Genomic DNA, 21,765 nt, shown 5'->3' on the forward strand with positions numbered 1-21,765 from the left:
AATTAAAATAACTAGATTAATGTGAACACAGTTAAAGTTTTAGGAAATTGCATCAATGTCCCTACAGATAAATATATACATAAATCAGAAATTATTGGGGATTTCCTGACTGGCAGGCCCCCATGACCATCAAAGATGTGACATGATTGTGGTCTTCAGCATGAACTACCAAAGACAGTCTGATCCAGCATGTTTGTTTATTGTAAAAGCAAGCACAAACTTACATAGACTAAGAAAGGGGAAGGCAGAAGGTTAGCTCCCAACAGTCCTCCTACCCAACAATGGCACTGTAATTTGCCAGAAGGCACGTCTATCTCTCTGGACCCTCCAGTCATGTAGTAGGTCACCCACAACACACATGGCTGTCAGGTATACTACAGGTCACCGGCAGATAGCCCATGAGTCATGCACAACACATAGGCTGGCAGAGTTGCTTAGCAAGGAAGCCCCAGCACAGCTCGTCCAGGGACAGAAAGAGAGACTGGGGTGCAACCCACCGCCCTCACCTGTATGACAAGTGAACAGGCCAGGTTGAGGTCTTGGTTAGCCAAAACCACTGTTAGGGGATTCTCCCATGTCCCTATGGCCTTCCACATAGGCCAAGCAGGCAGAGATCCAGGTGTGCTCCCCAATAAACAGTATATAAAAGCCAGCTTGTGCTTGCACCCTTATTCACAATGTCCATACCTAAACACACATTACTGTTCAGCAGTTAAGGTAAAAAAAAAAAAAAAAAACTGGTCTCCTGTAATCTTAAACATCTTTGCAAAGGAATACTGTTCCATTGGAAACATCAACTTATCTCTTCCTGATCATATTTTTAATCAATTGTCTGTTGTGCTTCCTTATGAAATTGAATTGACTCATGTTGTTTTCCTAATATGACTGAATGATTTCACAGTATATTTTGGTAATCCTTTTACAAATATGTGGTATTAACTTCTACTTTTTTTTTTTAATGAGTGTTTCGGGCAGATAGAAATAGTTCCTTTGACATAGTCAAAGTTAATTCTTGTTTTCTTTAATTTTTTATTATTATGGAATGATTTATGAATTTGCACGCATTCCTTGTGCAAGGGCCATGCTAATCTTTTCTGTATCTTTACAATTTTAGTACATGTGCTGCCAAAGCAAGCACAATGTCTTTAAGAACCTTAATCAAAGAACAGTCAAAATATGAGAATATTAATAATTATGATATTTTACTTAAAGCCAGAGCAAACTGAAATATATTCTTTTATATGAGGTGAAGTATATATTTAACATTTTCTTTCTTAAATGCAAAATTGTAATAACATCATTAAATAGCCCCCTCTTTTGCCCAGCAACAGCCCCCTCCTTTATGCAAAATAGCTTCTTAACCAATTATTAAGCTATATATATAGATAATGAAGTTATGTAACATTTATGTCTGGTTATTTTAGCTGATTTCATCACCATGTTTTTATGCATTTTCACTATTTTAATAATATTCCTTTCCAATGTCTTTGTATATGTGTATATTACAGAAACTTCTACTTCATTCATTCTTACATTCACTGATTGGCAAGGCAGACACAGAGAAAGCCTCCAGTCAAGCCTCATCCTCCAAATATCTGTGGTGGTCCCCAAATCTTCATTTTTTTATTTTAAACATTCTTATGCCTTAGCATTACATAAACATTCTTTAAGATAATTATAGAATCCTACCAAATTCTATATTTTCCTAAGCTGTAGTTAATTTAAATTGGTTTAAATACTTGATAAATTATATATCATTGAGTCTTCCTGTTTAATAGTTTTATTTACATATCTTTTAGTTAGGACTCATTATTTTCACAGGGTATTTTATTAAGCCAAGCAGCTTGACTTTTGCTTGTCTTGCTGTTTACAAGGATGACTGCTTTATATATTTTTGATGTTAAACTATTAGCAGATGCATGGCTTGCAAACATATTGATTTTCCCCATTCCATAAGTTGTCTGTCATTTTACTGATTTTTTGCATCAAACAAACAAACAAACAAAAAAGCCTGATGTAATCTCACTTGCTTCTTTTCACCTTTATTGTTTGTGCTTCTGGTGTAATATCTAAAATCACTTCCTACATCAATGTCAAGAGGCAGAAATCAATGCAGAAATTAAACCATATTCTCCTTCAGTGTGCCAAGGTTAGATATCCGGTTGCATTCCTGATACCCGTTTCCTGTTAATTTAGACCCTAAGAGGCAACGACATTGACTCAAGTAAAATTGAGTTCTTGCCACCCAGCCATATGTGAGACTTGGATACAGTTCATGGCTCTTAGCTTCTGTGTAGCTAAACCCCAGTCATTGTGGCATTTGAGAAGCTAACCAGAAGAGACCATGGGCCTTCATGTGCTCTCTCTCCCTCTCTCTTCCACTCTCTCTCTTTCTTTCTTAAACAAACAAATAGGTCAATGTCAAAGATTATTTTGAATGTTTTCTTCTGAAATTTTACACTTTCAGAGTCTACACATAGGTCCTTAGGCCTAGTTGCTCATATATTCAGAAATTTTTTGTATGTGAAATGATTCATATTTGGATGAATTACATAGTTTCAGAAAAACTTGCTCTAATTTCTGATACACGTTTGTGTAACAGAACAAAATTTTTAAAGAAGAAAATGTAGCATTTGCTATTTGTTTGCCTGAGTAATTTCTCCCATTATGCATTCTTTCTCTTCTTATCCCTGCTTTCAAAATAAACATAAAACTCTTTTATTCTATTGATCTTTCTAAAGAAGTAACTTTTGCTATCCTTATTTCTCAATCGCCCCTAAACCAGATAAGAAAAACTCAATACATGAAAGCAGTAGGCTATTATTGCACTTGTATATAATTTAAACACTTTTGCAATATTGGCAAATTGGATCTAGCAATAGAGAAAAATTGTTTTCATAGGAATGTAGTTTGTTTCAATATTTAAAATCAATGTAATATATGGTGTAAATAGTTAAGCACAAATGAAAATATCAATGTAGAAACTGCATTTAAAAACTCTAATATCCATTCTTGACAAAAACTCTTAACATGTTGGAAATACAAGAGGACTTTTTCTAAATAAGCATATATTCTAAGAAATTTACAACTCATGTCCTACTATACAATGAAGATGAAATATTTTCCTTTTAAGATCAGGTAAGACAGTAATGTTCCATCACTTCACTTGCATTAAACTGCACACAAACTCATTGAATAAAGCAAAAAGTAAAAGGCACAGATATTATATAGGAAGAAATAAAACTATCTCTATTTGTAGGTAGCATGTTTTTCTATATGTAAATCTCAAGGAATCTATTAAAAAAGAATATTGATACCAATGAATGATTTTAGCAAAAAGATAAATATAAAAATTCAATAACATTTTTATGTACATCTATATTTTGCACACTATGGGTAAATGAATATAAAGTGGATCATAGCCCAAACATGTTTAAAACAATAAAAATACTACAGGAAAGCAACAAAGGAAATTTTTGTTACTATGGGTTAGGTAAAATTTATTAGATAGGAACCCACAACATTAAAGAAAATATTTTAAAATTTCTTTTCATCAAAATTGAGAATGCAAGAATGTGAAAGCACTGTTTTAATAGTTTATTTTAGGAATGATAAGGCCAAGTCATAGAGTTGTAGACAATATTTGCAAATCACATTTTAAAAGAATTTGTATCCAAATATATGAACAAGCTTCTAACTCAACAAAAATAAAACTAAATGCTCAATTAAAAAGAGATAACTTCCTAAAAAAAAGTGTATGGATGACAAATAATCACATTAAAAGATTCTGAACAATATAAAAAATATTTCAATAACAAGTTACAAAGAGGATGTAGAGTAACTAATCCTCTTGTTGGTTAGAATACTGAAAAGTACATCTACTTAGGAAATATTTATGTCATTCTCTCATAAAATTAAGCACATACTTACAATTTCACTCCAAGGTATTCATCCAAGAAATACAGAAATTTATTTTTCATGCAAATGCCTGTATGAGTGTGTTTAAAATTGATTTTTTTTCATAAGCATTAAAAGTTGAAAACAGCCAAAATGTAATGGATGAATAAACTATGATACATCCATATCATGAAATCCAATTTGGCTGTAAAAAAAAAAAAATGAACCTTTGATATACACAACAGAATGAATCTCAAATGCATTGCACCAAATGAAACATATGAAGATTTTTTAAAAAGATACACACTATTTCCATTTGTATGATATTCTGGAAAATATTAATGTAAGTAAACAAAACACACATACACCCAAAATGGTGTTCTCCAGTGGGAGCAGAGGGGTTGATTTTAGCTATACATGACAAGCAAAATGGTGCGGTTTAAAAAACTCTTGGATTTTATTTCTGGTGATTGAAACTAAATTGCATGCATCTACCAAATTCTCAGGAATACACTGCCATTTGTACGTCTACTATTTATAAAATTTAAAACTGAATGAAATGTAAAAACATATATAAGTGTATGACATATTGCAAAGTTATCTAGGCAAAGCCCTTTAAAATGCCATTTCACTAGTTTTGCTTTCTTACTGAGGAAAATGAAGCCATCAACCAAAAAAAAAAAAAAAGTGGGAAAACGGCAAATAAAAAGCTATACTTTCATGATAATTTCAAGGGAAAAAATAAGGAGCAAAATGAATGAAATATTTTGAATAGCCCCTCTTTTCAGCCCTATTTTCTGTGCAGATTTTCTACTTCAGCAAAATTTCCTTGACACGATAGGGAATAACCGACTTGTTCATTGTGGAGCTCAAGTCCCTTCTGTTTCCAATTTGACTTTTGATTTTCCAGGCCCCCGTTCTGAGTAGGTACCCTCTGTGAGTAGTCATGAGAATTTCTTTTATCTTTACAATCACACTTATCCTAGTTAACACACCATGTCTTTCTTTCAATGAATTACTCGAGCTTGAGATCTCCTGATGATGGCTCTGGGAATCAGCTGTTCCTTCCCATCTAACAGGCATGAGTAAGTTTCTTTGATCCCTATACACTCACTTTAGTGACCTCAGCAGCTGGAGCATGAAGTCTTGGATTACAAACCAGAGTCTTCAGCCCCAGTGCATCCTCATTGGAGCATTGAGCAGAGCCTGAAAGCACCAATTTAAGCATCAAAGAAAAGATACAAGAAAGGATGGATCATAAAAAATAATAGAGGGAAGTGGCAACCTTCAGTGACTGAATGTACAGAAGTATCATTTTAAAAATGGTTTTATTGTTTTGAAAGGTCATTGAGCAAAATTCTCTTGGTGTTACTCATATGGAAAAATAATCTAAGCTTGAATCAAACTGAAATTTGTCCAAGATCCTTTTAATAGATTCTTTCCTTCTGTTCGCCCACTGTCTGCCCCACCCACTGCTTTAAGGACAAAGGTGCAAATGAAGTAACTATGATCCCTAACTGCGCGGAAAGGGCTAAGTGATGCTGCTAAGAGAAGAAATGACCCCTATCCCTGTCCAATTTCTACTCTATTTTCTCTCTTCCTCAGCTTCTTTTTGAAAGTTAGTTTTAGCAGTTAACAGCTCTGCAGACTATGGGGTAAGAGGCTGTGAGTCATGTTTTAGTTATACTTCCAAACAGTAAGAAAAAAATCAAATGGTGCTTACTTTCCATGTTGCTTCTTTTGGTTTTGATGAGCCCTTAACTAGCTCCTTTGTGGGCATATTGAATTGATTCATACAAGTAAATTCTAGATTTCTACATCAGTTTAGTAAAATGCTAAGCTTATTTCCTATCAGTTTATGGGGAAAATGTATAGCTTTCTGACAGATAACAGGATATACAGGGTTAGCTAAGGGTGTGTGGAAAGATATCTGGGTGGCTGGGTGACAGGGTGGCAGTGTGGAAGACTGCCACTATTTCTTCATCTTGTTTACATTTTGTATTTCTTCTTCCCCATTTTTATAGGAAAAAAAAACAGGAAGAGGGTTTTCCATGGTGGGGAGCATGACAATGTTGCCATATGTGGAGCACATTAAAGTTGTCTCATCTGGAAAAATACGGCTGACACATGAATGATGAGTATTTTGGAGGCATTCATGCAAGGAAGGAATGTTGGGGATCCTGTGTTAAAAAGTGCAGTGTTGTTTAGTTGATATTAAAGATAAGAGACAGGTATCCAGGATTTGGTATTAATGCTATTAAATATGATTTATGAGTACATGATATATACACATTGCAACAGAATTTTTCACTCCACTGCTGCCTAAATTCTTCACAGAATCCACTATACCACAAACTTGACATGCCAAAAATGACAAAAAAGTGAACTATGTTGAAATCAACAATATAACAATCATTAATAGCTTTGTTAGAAACATGGTAACAATAGCTCTCTGAATTTTGTGTCATCACATCCATATAAGAAGAAAAAATTACCAGAGCTCTTCGTTTATTAACCAAATCCATTTCCTGAAGGGCATATATTTTAAAATAAAATCACTCTGGTATCTTTTTACTTTTTACAAGCAAATAATGAACAGTGGGGAAAGCAGAACAATTAGGAGAAATTGAAAGACCGGTGGCTGCAGTTGAGAATGTATTGTGCCTGCTGGTTAGCATTTCCGAGAAACACGCAGTTTTGCAATACAATCTCATTGCTGCCTTCATTGGCACTGCTCTGCATGTTCATGTGACATGATGGCACAATCTGGCATAACCAAGTCTCTCTGCTTACTGCTGTTTCATTCTGGATGTTTGGAAATACGTCCTTGTTGCTGAAGTGATCTCAGTGTGAGTCCTGAAATGTTGCTTTCTTAATTTTTATTTTTCTTTAGTGTGCATTTATTTAGACTGCTTATTTGCTTGGCAGTCTATTTCAGTTAAGACAGAAAGAACAAATTGTGTTATCCAAACAGAAGGCAATAACAGCCCAGCATTCCTTCAGCAGCAGGTGCCTCATGGTGTGCACCCTCATACTGTCTGGCTGAGTCTTCCCTGGATTGTCTCAGTGCTGAGAAACTTCGTCACCACACATCAGAGTGAATTTGAATCAGAGGACCTCACTTTCTCAGAGATTGTCAGACTGGTCTCCACGGGCCTGTAGAGGGCGCCTTCCTTGGACTCAACACTGTCCAGACCTTGACTCCGTGACACTGTTACCTCCATCCTCTTCCCTCAGGAAACAGTCAAGTGTCCCTCTCCTGTCCAGAGCTTATCCAACCTTGTGCAGAGCTTGACTCCGTGACTCGGTTACCAGGATCCTCCTCCCTCAGGGAACACCCATGGTTCCCTCCCTCAGAAATGCAGAAACACGTGCCTACTGTATTGTTCAGACTTGTGGGCAGCAAAGTGGTATGCAGGTGGTTTACACCGGCTTTTCTGGAAGTAGCTTAATAATAGAACATCTTGGGCCTGACCTAGGGCTCCAGCTCGCCAAGGACCGTAGAAACAGGAATGAGAATCTTGGAGTAGGCATAACAGAAAGAAGGGAGAACCCACCTCATTGAGGTGGCAAGGCCACTTGGATTACTCGTGTTTTCTATTTTTGTTATCTCACTCACCCTCACTGGGGCACATCTTGCTCTATAGCTTGTGTCTTGTTTCAAACGTGTGATGCTGTTCTTCTCCAGCAGGAGAATGTGCTTGCTGTTTAGTCAGGCTCCTATTGCTCATCAGAATTTAACACCGCCACCTGACTCTATGCAACTAATTCATCATTGATAAGAGGAAACTAAAGATGGGACTGGCATTGTGCTGCAACATATTAAGCTGCCACCTTCAATGATGGCATCAAAAACTGGAATACTAGTTTGAGTTCCAGATGCTCTGTTTCTTCATGTTAATCTCCCTAGGAAGGCAGAGAAAGATGGCACAAGTCCTTGGATCTATATCATCCTGTGGGAGAACCAGAACACGTTCCTGGCCTTGGCCTGTTCCAAGCCCCAGTCATCCCATGCAAGAACCAGTATATGGACATTCTCTTTCTCTTCCTTTCTCTCTGTGTCACTCTGACTTTTATAAATCTTTTTTTTAAGTCCAATTGAGATATTTATTCGTGTGAAAGAAACTCTTGTGATGCCCCTCTCATAACAACACAGACTTTGGCCAGCATTGTGGCACAACATATTAAATCACCACTGGGGACATCAGCATCCCAAATCAGAGCGCAGGTTCTAGAGCTGGTTGCTCTGCTTCCAGTCCAGCTGCCTATTAATGCACCAAGGAAGGTAGTGGAAGACGGTTCAAACACTTGGGCTCTTGCCACTCACTTGGAAGGTAAGAAAGAAGTTCCTGGTTCCTGGCTTCACCTTATCTCAGCCTAAATTGTTACAGTCATTAGGGGAAGTAAAGCAGTGAACAAAACATCTCATTCTTTCCCTCCCTCCCTACTCTCTCTCTCCCATCCTCTCCCTTTCTCTCCAACCTTACCTCCCAGAAGCCCTGCCATTCAAATAAATAAGTCTTATAAATAACAAAAGGTTTTGAATTTCTTTCATTTTCTGCAGGAGTGTCTATTCATAGAAAATTGTGAATCACAGGGATTTAGAAAAAAGCAAGGTTCACAGGACCTTGCTAATCACCCAGGCCCATGATGAGAAAGAAAAAACAAAGAAAAGTCTCTATCCTAGAAGATTTGCTTTACTTTTATAACATCACACAATAGACTGCTGTTATAACAAAGACTCTTTCTCTGGCTCATGGGGTCTTAAAAACCCAAAGCTACACCTTGAATGCCTTAAAAATGAAGAAAACGAAAATGCAAAGAGTTTTGGCCCTCAGCAAATTGGCCATATATTATTAAAGTTTTATTTATCCATTTATTTGAAAGACAGAAAAGCAAGAAAACACAGAGCGCCCCTAATGGCCACAATGCGTAGGGTTGGGCAAGACTGAGGTGAGGAACCTGGAACTTTATCCAGGCCTCCCATGTCGATGGCAGGGTTCCAAGCAATTGGGCCACTTTCCGTTTCCTTCCTAGGCACATTAGAGTAGGCTCAATGGGAAGCAGAGTAGCCTGGGACTCGCAACAGCAAAAATATGAGATGCCAATGTTACAGGCAACTGTTTAACCTTCTGTACCATGAAACCAGCAAAATAAGTTTTAATTTGGATGTATTCTGCTAGAATGAAAAACTGTTGACATTAGAGCTAATTCTGTGAGGTTTTTGTGAATTTTCAGTTTTGATCATTGAACTTTAGAAATGTTAAATCTTCACATCACGGTCTTTAAAGTTTTATAAAGGCAAGCAAAGATTATAAATTGTGTAGTGCTGGAAATATTATAAGATGAAAGTGCCCCTGGCTTAAAACTGAAAAAATTCTGAGTTAGATGAATTAACCACATTGTGCATATAAAAAATACTAACAGCCAGGAGCATTTATTAAGCACTGGTTATAGACTAGGCAGTATGCCAGGTAGGGAATGATGTTAGTCAATTTTCCTGGCAAAAAATATTGCCACATCTAAAGCAGGTTAACTAAAGAGATTTAGTGAAGTGAATATATGGATAGAGTTCAGGAAAATGACTAAGTAACAGTGAAGGAGCACAGTGCTAGTACCAAGAAAAGATGGAAATGGGCCTGAGGATTACAAGGGAACCAGCCACTGGACTCCAACAAAGCTATATCTTGTAAGAGACAGTCACCCAATAGGAAATGAAGCCCCTGAAAGAAACCATCTCCAAATTTTTTCTATGAAGAAAGGGGGACCAGGAGAATAAATACCCTGACATGATGCTGTCTCATTTTGCCACAGAGCAGCATAGCTCAATTAATTCAGTCCATTGACATTAACCTCCACGGGCACTAGCATATAGTGAAAATGGGGAAATCATGGAACTGGAGAGACAAATGAGAAATATTTAACACAGTGACACAGATGAGTAAAGCAGTTTCTGCCTGCCTCCATAATTCTTAGGTCTGGTCATGGAAATGTGTGATCTGTTAGGGAAATGCCAAAAGCACAATAGGTGATGCCTATCAAAACACACACAAGAAAACAGAGTATCACTATTACATGATAAGGTTTACTTTTGTTACCTTATTTTCATACAAAAAGAATTAATTATTTTAAAGCAGTCTCCTTTTTTTGATTTGGGGATTTTATTGAAGCTTTTCTGTGTTGGGACAAAGCTTCTCAAGCTTTCTTTTTTTTCCAGACTACTCTAGTTCCTGGGACAGAATGGATTACCTTTGAATAATATAAATTCCCCCAAACTGCCACTCAAATTGAAGGGTAGCTTTCCACTCGTTCTGGCTCAGTCATATCCAAACAAATCTCAAAATGAAAATCATCTAGCTGCGAGACCATTTAAAAAAAATCTTTCACCTCTTCTGTCATCAGCATTTAACTTCTATAATAGGCACTGGGATTGCGAACTGCTTTAGAGTGGCATTGATTAATCATGCTTTACAGGATTATTAAGTCTTCACTGATCCATTGTTGCTGCTAGGTAGAGGAAGAGTGATGCTTTTTCCTTCTCTGATCTGGAGATGATCCAAGTATATTAAGGGCCCTCGCACACTACTTCCTATAAAAATAAATACATGTATACTCATCAAGTACATGATTAGTTTATGGCCAAGTTTGGGACTAATTTTGGAGTCAATGAATCTTTAGATCCTTGTGTAGCTTCAGACGCTACCAGCTTTTCAATGGGAGTTTCAGAAATGGAGTTAAGCTAGGTTTGATAACTCTTTATGAGGTGGGAATAAACTTTTGGCCCTATGCTATCCACATTTATATTCTTGGAAATTAGCCAAGATTGATTTACTGTTATTCACAGCTACAATCTCTCAACTCATTCAAGATGTTATCAGGAAAGAGAACATGTCATGACAATAAACTGGTATTTACTGTGGCCATCTCCTCAATCTTACCATCACTGGTTAAGTAAGCCCTTGGGTACTAGAGTGCTAAAAAACCAAAAAAAAAAAAAAATCCAGTTTAAAATCATGACTTTAAATTGAAAACCCTTCTGTTTAATACTTCCTTTCCATTTTACAATCTCAATTGGAGAAAATGAATAGGCAACAAGCATGTATGCAAGATAGCTTAAAAAGTAATGTCAACACCATTCATAAAAATTTGGAATCTAAATCCTCCTTCTAGTATAGGAAATCCAGATGCTAAGTCTTTTCCTTATGATTTTCTAAATACTTAGGAACCTTCACATATGTATTTAATATTAACACAAGATGCTTTTGTTCAAAATACAGTCCTCACTGTGTATTTTGGGTATCTGGGCATTTAAAATGCCCTGGAAAGAAAAATATGATTTTTATCCAATGACTGATAGATTATACCTGGGTAGAAAAGGAAATGGCAGTCTCATTTGATCTCTGTGGAAAAGTATGTGCCCCGTATGATCAACACCACAGGAGTACAATGGGAAACCTCCACAATCTCAATAGTGAAGTGAATAAATGTGCAAGGCTTAGAGGTTATATTCTGACACACATGTTTATTGGAAAGGTGAAAGTCTGCTTTTATAAAGTATGGTCTGCATCTTTAGACTATATTGTGAGATCAAAAGAAGAACGAAGAAATAAGAAACCAGAAGTGCTCAGTTCCCTTGGGAACTAAGAATACCCACAGAGTTAGTATTCATTAAACATTTGCTCTATTTTTAAATTAGTTACAGATTTAATGTTGAAAACAAATCATGAAGTACTATTATTAATCTCATGTTAACAATTTAATTACCAAAAAAATCATAAAGTGCAATTAGTATTCTTTTTAACAAATGAGACACAGAGTATACATATTCTTCCCAAAGTACCCAAACAATTTAGAAAGTTATTCTCAAGAATACTAGAATATGTTAAACTAGCATCACTGCCTTAAGCATCCCTTTTTGACAGACCATGATATAAAGGAGTTCATGTGGACCATTTTTTAACAACTGAGGTTAATATTGGATAAATAACTAAACTAAACAACAGAGAAGAAGAAAATGCAAATTCGGGTTCAGTATGCTTGCTCAGTTGGCTAAATCCTCACCTTGCAAGCGCCGGAGTCCCATATGGAACTGGTTAGTGCACTGGCTGATCTATTTCCCATTCAGCTCCCTATTTATGGCCTGGAAAAACAGTAGAGAATGGTCCAAAGCCTTGGGGTTCTGTGCCCATGTGGGAGACCTGGAAGAAGCTCCTGACTTCAGATCAGTTAGATCCAGCTGTTGTGGCCATTTAGGAAGTGAACCAGCAGATGAAAGATCTTTCTTTCTCTCCTTCTCTCTGTTAATCTTATCTTCCTTTCTAATAACAATACATTTTAAAAGAAAACAGAATATGTAGCTAGAATAGCAGCAAAGAATAAGATTGAATTAGTAACAAAAAGCTCCCATTATAGAAAATCCCAAGACCAGATGATTTCACTACAGAATTCTATCAAACATTTAAAGAAAAATCAACATGAATTATTCTTAAATTACCCAAAAGAGCTCTCACAAATTCATTTTATGAAGCTAGCACCACTTTGACACTAAAATCAGACAAGAACAATATTGGAAAAAAAAAACACAAAAGGCATTGTAAATGGGATGGCTTTTTAATTTTTTTTCTGATACTTTTTCTGTTGACATAAACACTGCAGATTTTACGTGCTGATTTTTATCCTGAAATTTTACTGAGTTTACTTATTAGTTCTAATAGGTATTCCATGGAGTCTATCTAAGAATTCTTATCGGAAAACAGTGAAAATTTTACTTCCTCCTTTTCAACTTAGATAATGTTTTTTTCCCTCTTACCTTATTGCTCTGGATAGGATATCCAGTACTGTTTTGAGTAAAAGTCATGAAAGTGAGTATTGCGATCTTGTTTCAGATCTCAATGTGAAAGGTTTCAATTTTTTTTCTCAGCATAATAGTAGCTGTAGGCTATATTGTGTCTACATCTAGTTTGTTCTGAACTTTCATCAAGAAGTTATGCCAAATTTTAATAAATGCTTTCTTGACATCTATTGAGATTATCACATGATTATCACATGATTTTTGTCCATCATTCTGTTGCTATGGTACCTTAGCTTTACTGATCTTCATAGGTTAAGCCACTATTGCATCCTCGAGATAAAATCCACTTCACAGTGGCAAACATTTTTTAAAGTGCTGTTGGGTTCAGTATTTAAGGGTGTCTGCTAGTATTTAAGGATGCTTTAATTTGTGTTATTATTCATACAGGTCTTTAGTGTTTTTTTCTTTTTTAAAAAAATTTTTGTCCTTGTCTGATTTTGGTACCAAGGTAATGCTAGCTTCATAACATGAATTTGTGAGAGCTCTTTTGGGTAATTTAAGAATAATTAATACTAATTTTTCCTTAAATGTTTGATAGAATTCTGTAGCAAAATCATCTGGTCTTGGGCTTTTCTGTAATGGGAGCTTTTTGTTACTGATTCAATTTTATTCTTTGCTGTTATTCTATTTATATAAACCAATAAAGTAAAAGATGTTTCCAATGAAACTACAAAGATTTAATGAAATAGGCTGAAGAGGGCACAAAAAATGGAAAGATGTCATGTGCTCACGGTTTGCAAAATAAATATTGCTAACATACTGAGGCAAACCAAAGCTGTCTACAGATTCAGTATAATCTCAACACAAAATACTGTCATTCTTCACAGAACTAGAAAATTAAAATTCTAAAATTCATTTAGTTTTACAAAAAAAACCAATCCTGAGTAAAAAGAAATCAATATTGATCAAAAGGAACACAGCAAGAGATATTATACTACCTGACTTTAGAATGTACCACAAAGCTATAGTAATCATAGTAACAGCTAACATTAAAACAGACTTCATTCATGGAAAAGGATAGAAAGCCTAGATGTAGACCCAAAAATCTATAGCCAAATAGTTTTTAATAGCATTGTGGGGACCGGTGATGTGACTTAGTAGCTAAAGTCCTCACCTTGAACGCGCTGGGATCCCATATGGTCACCGGTTCTAATCCTGGCAGCTCCATTTCCCACCCAGCTTCCTGCTTGTGACCAGGGAAAGCAGTGAGGACAGCCCAATGGTTTGGGATCCTGTGGGGTCCACGTGGGTGACCTGGAGCAAGTTCCTGGCTCCTGGTTTTGGATTGGCACAGCACCGACAGTTGCATTCACTTGGGGAGTGAATCATCAGATGGAAGATCTTCCTCTCTATCTCTCCAGCTCTCTATATATCTGACTTTGTAATAAAAAAAAAAAAAATCTTAAAAAAAACATTGCTATACTTAATACTGGGGAAAGGGCAGTCTCTTTAAAAATAATGTTGATAAAAGTAGATGTACACATGCAGAAGAATAAAAGAATATTTTTTACCACATACACAAAACATAAAATAGAAGATGTAAGATCTGAAGATATGCATGAAGTAGAAGGGGAGCAAGAAGGAGAAAACTATCATGACACTGGAGTAAGCAACAACTAAATTGGATATGACCACCAAATCCCAAAAAATAGATCAAAAACAGGCAACAAAGATGTTTTTCAGGCTAAAATGCTGCACAAAGCAAAGAAAATCACAGAGTTAAAAGACAATCTATACAAGGGAGAAATGTTTGCAAACTACACAGCTGACAAGGCATTTAAAATCCAGAATCGAGTAGCATATATTTGTACAGAAGTTAAGATATTACTTGGGATGCTTACTACCAATATTGGAGTATCTAGGTTGTAATCATGGCCCTTCTCAATTAAAGCTTTCGGCTAATGTTTCCCCAGGGGGACAGCAGGTGATAAATTGAATACTTGGGTTCCTGCCACCCATGTGACAGGCTTAATTCAGTTCCCAGATCCTGGACACAATCTCATCCCATCAAGGGATGCTATAGGTATTTAGAGTATGAAGCAGTAGATGGCAGGTATCTGTCTCTCTTTCTCACTCTGTTTTTCAAATAAATGAGAAAAGACATCTAAATATATAAAGAACTCAAACAACTCAATAGCAAGACAGTAACTAATCTACTTGGAAAACAAACAATGAACCTAAACAGGTATTTCTCAAAAGGGAACATGCAAATGACCAATAGAAAAATGAGGAAGTGCTAAGTATCACTAATTGTTAAGGAAATGAAAATCAAAACCACTGTGAGATGTCACTATTATTTCACTATATCACATGGCTGGACTGTACATTATTACTTGAAGTGAAACAAATCAGATGCAGAAAGAGAAGTGCTGCAATATGTCATTTATATGTTGAATTTTAAAAATTTGATCTCATAGAAGTTGAAAGCAGAGTAATTATTATCAGATGCATGGGAGAATAGGAGGAAAAGAGGAATGAAGAAAGGTCGTCAATTGGTTCTAAGTTACAATTACACAAAATAAATAATCTCTTATATTTTTTTGCACAATAAGGCATCTACAGATAACTATGGTGTAGTGTGTATTTTTAAAAACCTAGAGGGAAGGATTTTGGATATCTCCACTACAAATTAAAGATACATGCTTCAGGAGAGAACTATTCTTGCCCCAATTTAAACATTATACAAAATATGCATGCTTCAAAATATCACATTGTGCCACAAATATGCATAACTCTTGTGTCAATTAAGACTTTAAAAACACAACACCACACTTCTTTTACTAATATCACACTGCCTCAAGTCACAACCCACTCCAGGAATCCATAAAAGTAACTATTTTAGCTTTCCCAAATCTTCCTTTTCAAAAAGTGAAACACAAAGAAAGTAGCTGTTAATATGTAACGATATTTTAGGACAGGAAGAGAAATAGTGTAATTTGGTAAGTTCCAGTGACTTCTCCAGATGTTTAACTTAGGTTGTGTCTTGTACTAAATCTGACAACACATAAGCATTGTCATTCAGTGAGAGTCTATTAGTCAACTGAAAGTAATAGAAAATCCAACTGTATTATTTTGCTGTTCTTTGGCCCAGAAGGTTGGATTCCATGCCTATACAGCTCGCTTCTTTACTATTAGATAGCTGCTAGCTTCTTGTCCATTACACAGACACAAATAAGGGTCTTAAAACCGAAAGCATTGGATTATTATATGAGAAACCCAAATATTTTTACAGCAAATAACAACTCAGTTGAAAACCTCACTGATGAGAAACGTGTCCAAAGACACTCCTTGTTGCAAGAGCTTGAAGAAAACATTTTAGCTCTGCACATTGCTACATGGCTCTAGTATTATTTAATAATATCCTTTCCTTTTAGCATGATTAAATATTTTAGGATCACTTTCTACATTCCTATCCCCAGTTACAGAACGAGTCCTTTTTTTTTAAAAAAAGCTCTGTCTTTAAGATTTTACATCTCTATTTATGCTTCTGTTTTTTAGACTGTGCTTTTCCTTCATTTTCTCTCTATCTCTTGCTGGGCTTCCTGTGGTGGTTACTCTTCAATGTTTTCCTTGTTGTAAAGTAGTTTTCATTTTTTATTTTATTTTTTATATTTACTTGCTGAGTTATGTTTGTTCAAACTATTTGTTTTCAGACAAATATTTTGTGTTTTTTCTTTGCACATCTTTTTTTTTTAATTCTTCCATGTGTGCTTTCTATTCACTGCATAACTGTAGTGGCTCTTAATGGATTTATATGTTTGTATTCAGTCAATTGTTACAGTTCTTTTTGTATTGCTAAGTTCCTCCTGCTTTGTGGAAGCCATTTTTTCAATCAGGTTTTCTATTATCTGTAGGAAGACACGGTGCTCCTGTTCATCTTTAATCCTGCACTGTCCTTATGTTTAGGAAGAGCTTCTTATTTCTGTTACTGTCATTTAAACAAATGGAGATTTTTAACCTTCATGTTGCAAGAAGGGCTGAAGTTTAAATGGTCCATTAGTTAGCGTCGTAAGCGTCGCAATTTAATGTTTCCTCATGTCATTACTGTGAATATGTTAAACACCATCTTCTTTGGGACCAGGCCTACTCTTAGCCTAATCTTGTTCAGAACAATGTCCCCTGCCAAGCTGGATTTCACAGTCCATTTCAGCTCTTTCTTCCACCAATTTTGGTGCTCTTAAAAACTTTCTTCCTAGCATATTTTGCAATCCTGAACATATTCTCAGCTTCCTGTCTCACATCCTCAGAGATTTTGAGATCTTTTACCTCAGCTATAATCTCAGTGGTCCTTTCTTTGGTGGGATGCTCTCAGTTGGGAAGCAACCGTTTGCTGGAGATGTATGTGATCCACTCATCCCAAGAATTCCTCTGAGTACCTTATCCTAACTCTACATTCCCCACAAAATTTCCAGCTCACTGTGTGGCCTCACCTTGAAAGGAATTTATATACAACTGAGAATCTAATTTTCACTGTCTCCTGGCTTCATTTAAAATATGGTTAGAAGTTGTGGGGTTTTAATTTTTTTCTTTTCCTTTCTTCATATCTCTTCTAAGAGAAATGAGATATTCCAAAGTTAGCTGCTTGGTCATAGAACTGCTTGATTATAAAATTTGATTTCTGAAATTTGCTAAATAATTAGAAGAGCATTATTTGCTAAGGACTGTTAAGGGCCAGACACAGTGCTATGCATTGTGCATATAATGACTCCATACAGCAAACCTGAGGGCTAATTGCTGCCATTATCTCATTTTCAGATAGAGTAACTGAGGTCCAGGAAGGTTAAGTAATTTTCTTAACCTGCCACAGAGTTGAAAGTAGAATAACTGAGATTCAAACCCAATTTGTTTTAAACCTAGGGCCCAAACTCTGATCTCATAAAATGATTTTCCACTTTTCATTCAGATTTGAGTCTCCCAGGATTCAAATTACTTATGTAAATTTCCCTTTCTCCAGAGAGTAGCACATTCTTTCAGTCGAACGTGGACCAAACATGAAGGCCATTATTTAAAATCCACTCTCAATGTGGTTTCCTCAGTTTCACACAGTTCTCATTTAACCTTGAAAACAGAAAGATAGCTTGCAATTTTAAACATGAAAAGATAAATATATCCTACATTGCAGCAATACATATTAAAATAAACCTCTAACAGTTTTTCAAAATTTGACAAAAAAGATGAGTAAAAGGTAAACACTGTAAAAATATATTTCAAAATATTAGGCATGTTCAAGCCTTTTAGTACCATATTAATTTACATGTTTTGTCCACTCTGAAAATTTTACCTATTCATCTGTCCAGATTTTCATATATTTAGAAATAACTATTTATAATGACATATTCTGAACATAATTCACTCAAGAAATATATTTAAGATTATACTTTTTGTGATTTAAAGGAAACATTTGGCTAAGAATAATATTTCAGAGATTTTTAAATATATATATACATATAGGGCAAGCATTGTGGTGTAGTGCATTAGGTTGACTGTATCCACATAGAAGGGCCTGGAATCAAGTCCCATCTCCATTTCTGATTCATCTCCCTACTGTGTGCACTCTAGGAGGCAGAAAATAACAGTTCAACTACTTGAGCTCCTGTTGATCATGTGAGAAACCAATATGACAATCTTGGTTTCAGTGGGTATTTGCAGAATAATTCAGCAAAATGGAAGATTCTCTCCTCTTTTTCAATGCACCCTTTGGATAAATAAAAATAAATATACTTTAAAAAATAAAATATAAAAAATATGAGTTAAAGCATAACACTGATACTTATCAAGGAGATATATACATACAATTTATATGACATACAATGTATATTAATCAGCATGTATGTAGACAATATTTATATGATTCTTACAACTTCAAAGACCTTTAATCTTTATTTTACAACCAACTTAAGGTTCAAACAGATGAAAGATCTTTTGAAAAATACTTCAGCTCCTCAATGTTGAATCTAGAGATAAGAATACATATAAAAGGGTCCAGCGTGGTAGCCTAGCACCTACAATCCTTGCCTTGCCTGCGCTGGGATGCTATATGGGCGTTGGTTCTAATCTCGGAATCCCAGCTTCTCACCCAGCTTCCTGCTTGTGGCCTGGGAAAACAGTTGAGGATGGTCCAAAGTGTTGGGCCCTTGCACGTGCGTGGAATACTTGGAAGAGGCTCTGGGCTCCTGGCTTCAGATTGGCTCAGCTTTGGCCAAAGCCAGTGCCCATATAGAATGTCTAGCTTGCAGGCACGGGATTAATGTTCAAAGCCACCGCAACAACCCCCACAGAGGATTTTCTGAAGCCTGAAATGATACTGTGCGATTTCATAATGCTAGATATATATCATTAGATGTCTGTGGAAATCCACAGAATCTGTGCACAAGGAGCAAACTCTGATGCAAACTAGACTCTCAAGTGATAATGGCATATCAGTGCAGGTTATTGGCTGTAATAGTGAACCACTTTGGAAAGAGAAATCTGTAGTGATGTGTAATGCATGTGATATGCATGCATTCCACATGCATGAGTAGTGATCTGTAATGTGGAAGGTGCAGGGAGTGTCCTGGAATGTTCAGGGAGTGTCCTGGAACACACTGTACTTTCTTTTGAAATTTTTTTAAAGATCTACTTATTTTTATTTGAAAGTCAGACATACAGAGAGGAAGAGAGACAGAGAGGAAGACCTTCTGTCCATTGATTCACTCCACAAGAGGCCACAATGGCCAGAGCTGCGATGATCCAAAGCCAGGAGCCAGGAGGCTCTTCCAGGTCTCCCACGCAGGTGTAGGATCCCAAGGCTTTGGGCCATCCTTGATTGCTTTCCCAGGCCACAGGCAGGCAGCTGGATGGGAAGCTGGGTTGTCGGGATTAGAACCGGCACCCATATGGGATCCCGGTGTGTGTAAAGCCAGGACTTTAGCCACTAGGCTACCAGACTGGGTCCCATTTTCTATTGAATTTTACTGTGACTCTAAAACTGTTCTACAAAACGAAAGTCAACTTTTTAAGTTTCAGTTTCAGCACTGACACCTAGGGAGTCTCTTCAGTAATAGGCTAAATCAGGAGCTTATCATTCTAAACCCACTGAAAAATTAACATTGGCATACATAAAAATGCCTAAGCATTTGTCTAAAAATGAAGAGTAAATGCTCTATTTGAAATTTTATAATAATATCTGAATACAGCGGGTATTCAACAGATATGTATTGAAAAGCCTTTAAGGTATCTAGATAAATAATCCAGAATACTTGTTAACACTAAAATTCTCATTCACTAAGTCTGAGTGAAGTCTGAGATTCTGCATTGTAAAACATCCTCTGAGATAATGATACTTCTGCTTATCTGGACCTTTCTTTGTGTGACAAAGATTCCCTAACATGACATTTTTCCAAAGCATATATTTGGAAAAGAAAAGATGCCTGTAGCAAAACTGATTTACAAAATGATAAATAATATATGGCTGCATTCTCAGAAAGCCCAACATACGCACAGATATTAAAGGGTCTAGATCACATAAGCTGCTGATCTTTTTATATCCCAGAATTTTCCAGTCATATATGACATTATTAACTTTCTAAACAAAAGTTATTAATCATTCTGAAAGCTCAAGGGATATATTTCACAGAATACTCATTTATGCATATTTTTGAAATGCTCTCAATGTTAGCATAATAATAATTTGTGTGTAAGCATTTCAAGTCTACGTTACCCAACATGTTTTTCTGATCCTTTTTAAATAAAGGAAATGATTTTAGTGAGAGGTAGATTTAGCATAGTTAGCGGTGACCTCAAGAAGGTACATATCACAAACAAGCCAACTTGAGGTTGGAGTGGATTTCAAATTCTCAGACAGTGTAATGTCTTTATCTTCAGAATGCTGAAGATATGGTAGCTCAGATTTATTGGCCATGTGCATGTCAGAGATGATTAAAGAAATATAAGGAACAAGGCCCCTCATTTTTTTTTGACACAACGTGTCAGAAAAACAAGAATGAGAACACCTGTTTCTGCTGACTCAGAAATGTACTTCCTATAAATCTCTTCTTTCCAACGCAGAGGTACCAGTATGTAATTTACTCAAGGCTATAAGTCAAAGAGGTATAGCTGCTATTTTCCCTCCTTTATTTTAATGGAAGGTGGAAAACAGTTAACATTCCTTGTGTACGTACAAAGAGAAAGAAAACAATCACTCTGTGAGCAAGATTTGGAAAGACTAACAATATTTTTAAATCATACAATTTATAATTTATTTCTTAGCACATGTCCTTAGGAGGAAAACATAATATAAAATTAGCTCTCAAAGCTGCTCGCAATAGACTACAACAATGAGAAGTATTAGTTTTTGGATGTTCATGTATTTCTATGAAAAGCAGTGAAATTGAATTAACAATATTACAGAAAATAGGATGAAATGTGGAATTACTGACCTTATTATATTTTTATACTTAGTTTTTAAAGGTATCTCACAAGATGCTAAGAAATGTTCAACGCAATGAACTGTAAAAGCCAATTTTCTAGTATGTGTGAAGTTTCTTATAATGAAATATTGGAAAAATGACAAAATAAACTCAGGAACTCTTAATTTGACTCCTCAGAAATAATCATTATCAATATTTTGGCATATTTCCTTTTATAAATGATTTTTATTCCTTATTACTAACTCCTGAGATATACATAAGACTTTTTAACTAGAAAATTTCTGTATTACTAAACATTTAATTAGAATATAATTCTGTGCTCATTGTGTAAATGTGTCTCTGCGTGTGTATTTATTATATGGCTATATACAACCATGTATTAAATATATAATTATATTTATTGAACCACATATTATATTTTCCACATGGGATTTCATAACTTCATGAAGAAGAAAATCCTCCCAAGTGATCACAGAAACAGAAATTATTATTTTAATAACTTTCAACCTTATTACTGTTTTCAGGTAGCAAAAAACTTTAGGGGAAGGGAGATCAGAAACATAACAATAGGCCCACAAGATTCTGTTTTATAAACTGCATTTTTCTCAC

At 35.7% G+C, this 21,765-nt stretch overlaps 1 non-coding gene across 1 annotated transcript; it reads right to left on the bottom strand.

Annotated features, from left to right (window-relative positions):
- Positions 1 to 1,031: 1,031 nt before the first annotated feature.
- On the bottom strand, positions 1,032 to 1,138 carry LOC121171844. The gene has a single exon (XR_005886168.1). It is a non-coding gene; the product is annotated as a U6 spliceosomal RNA (small nuclear RNA).
- Between the last annotated feature and the right edge of the window lie 20,627 nt (positions 1,139 to 21,765).

The sequence above is a fragment of the Ochotona curzoniae genome, unplaced genomic scaffold (assembly GCF_017591425.1).
Source record: "Ochotona curzoniae isolate NIBS_2020 unplaced genomic scaffold, NIBS_Ocur_1.0 contig_1274, whole genome shotgun sequence".
In the NCBI taxonomy this organism is placed as follows: domain Eukaryota; kingdom Metazoa; phylum Chordata; class Mammalia; order Lagomorpha; family Ochotonidae; genus Ochotona; species Ochotona curzoniae.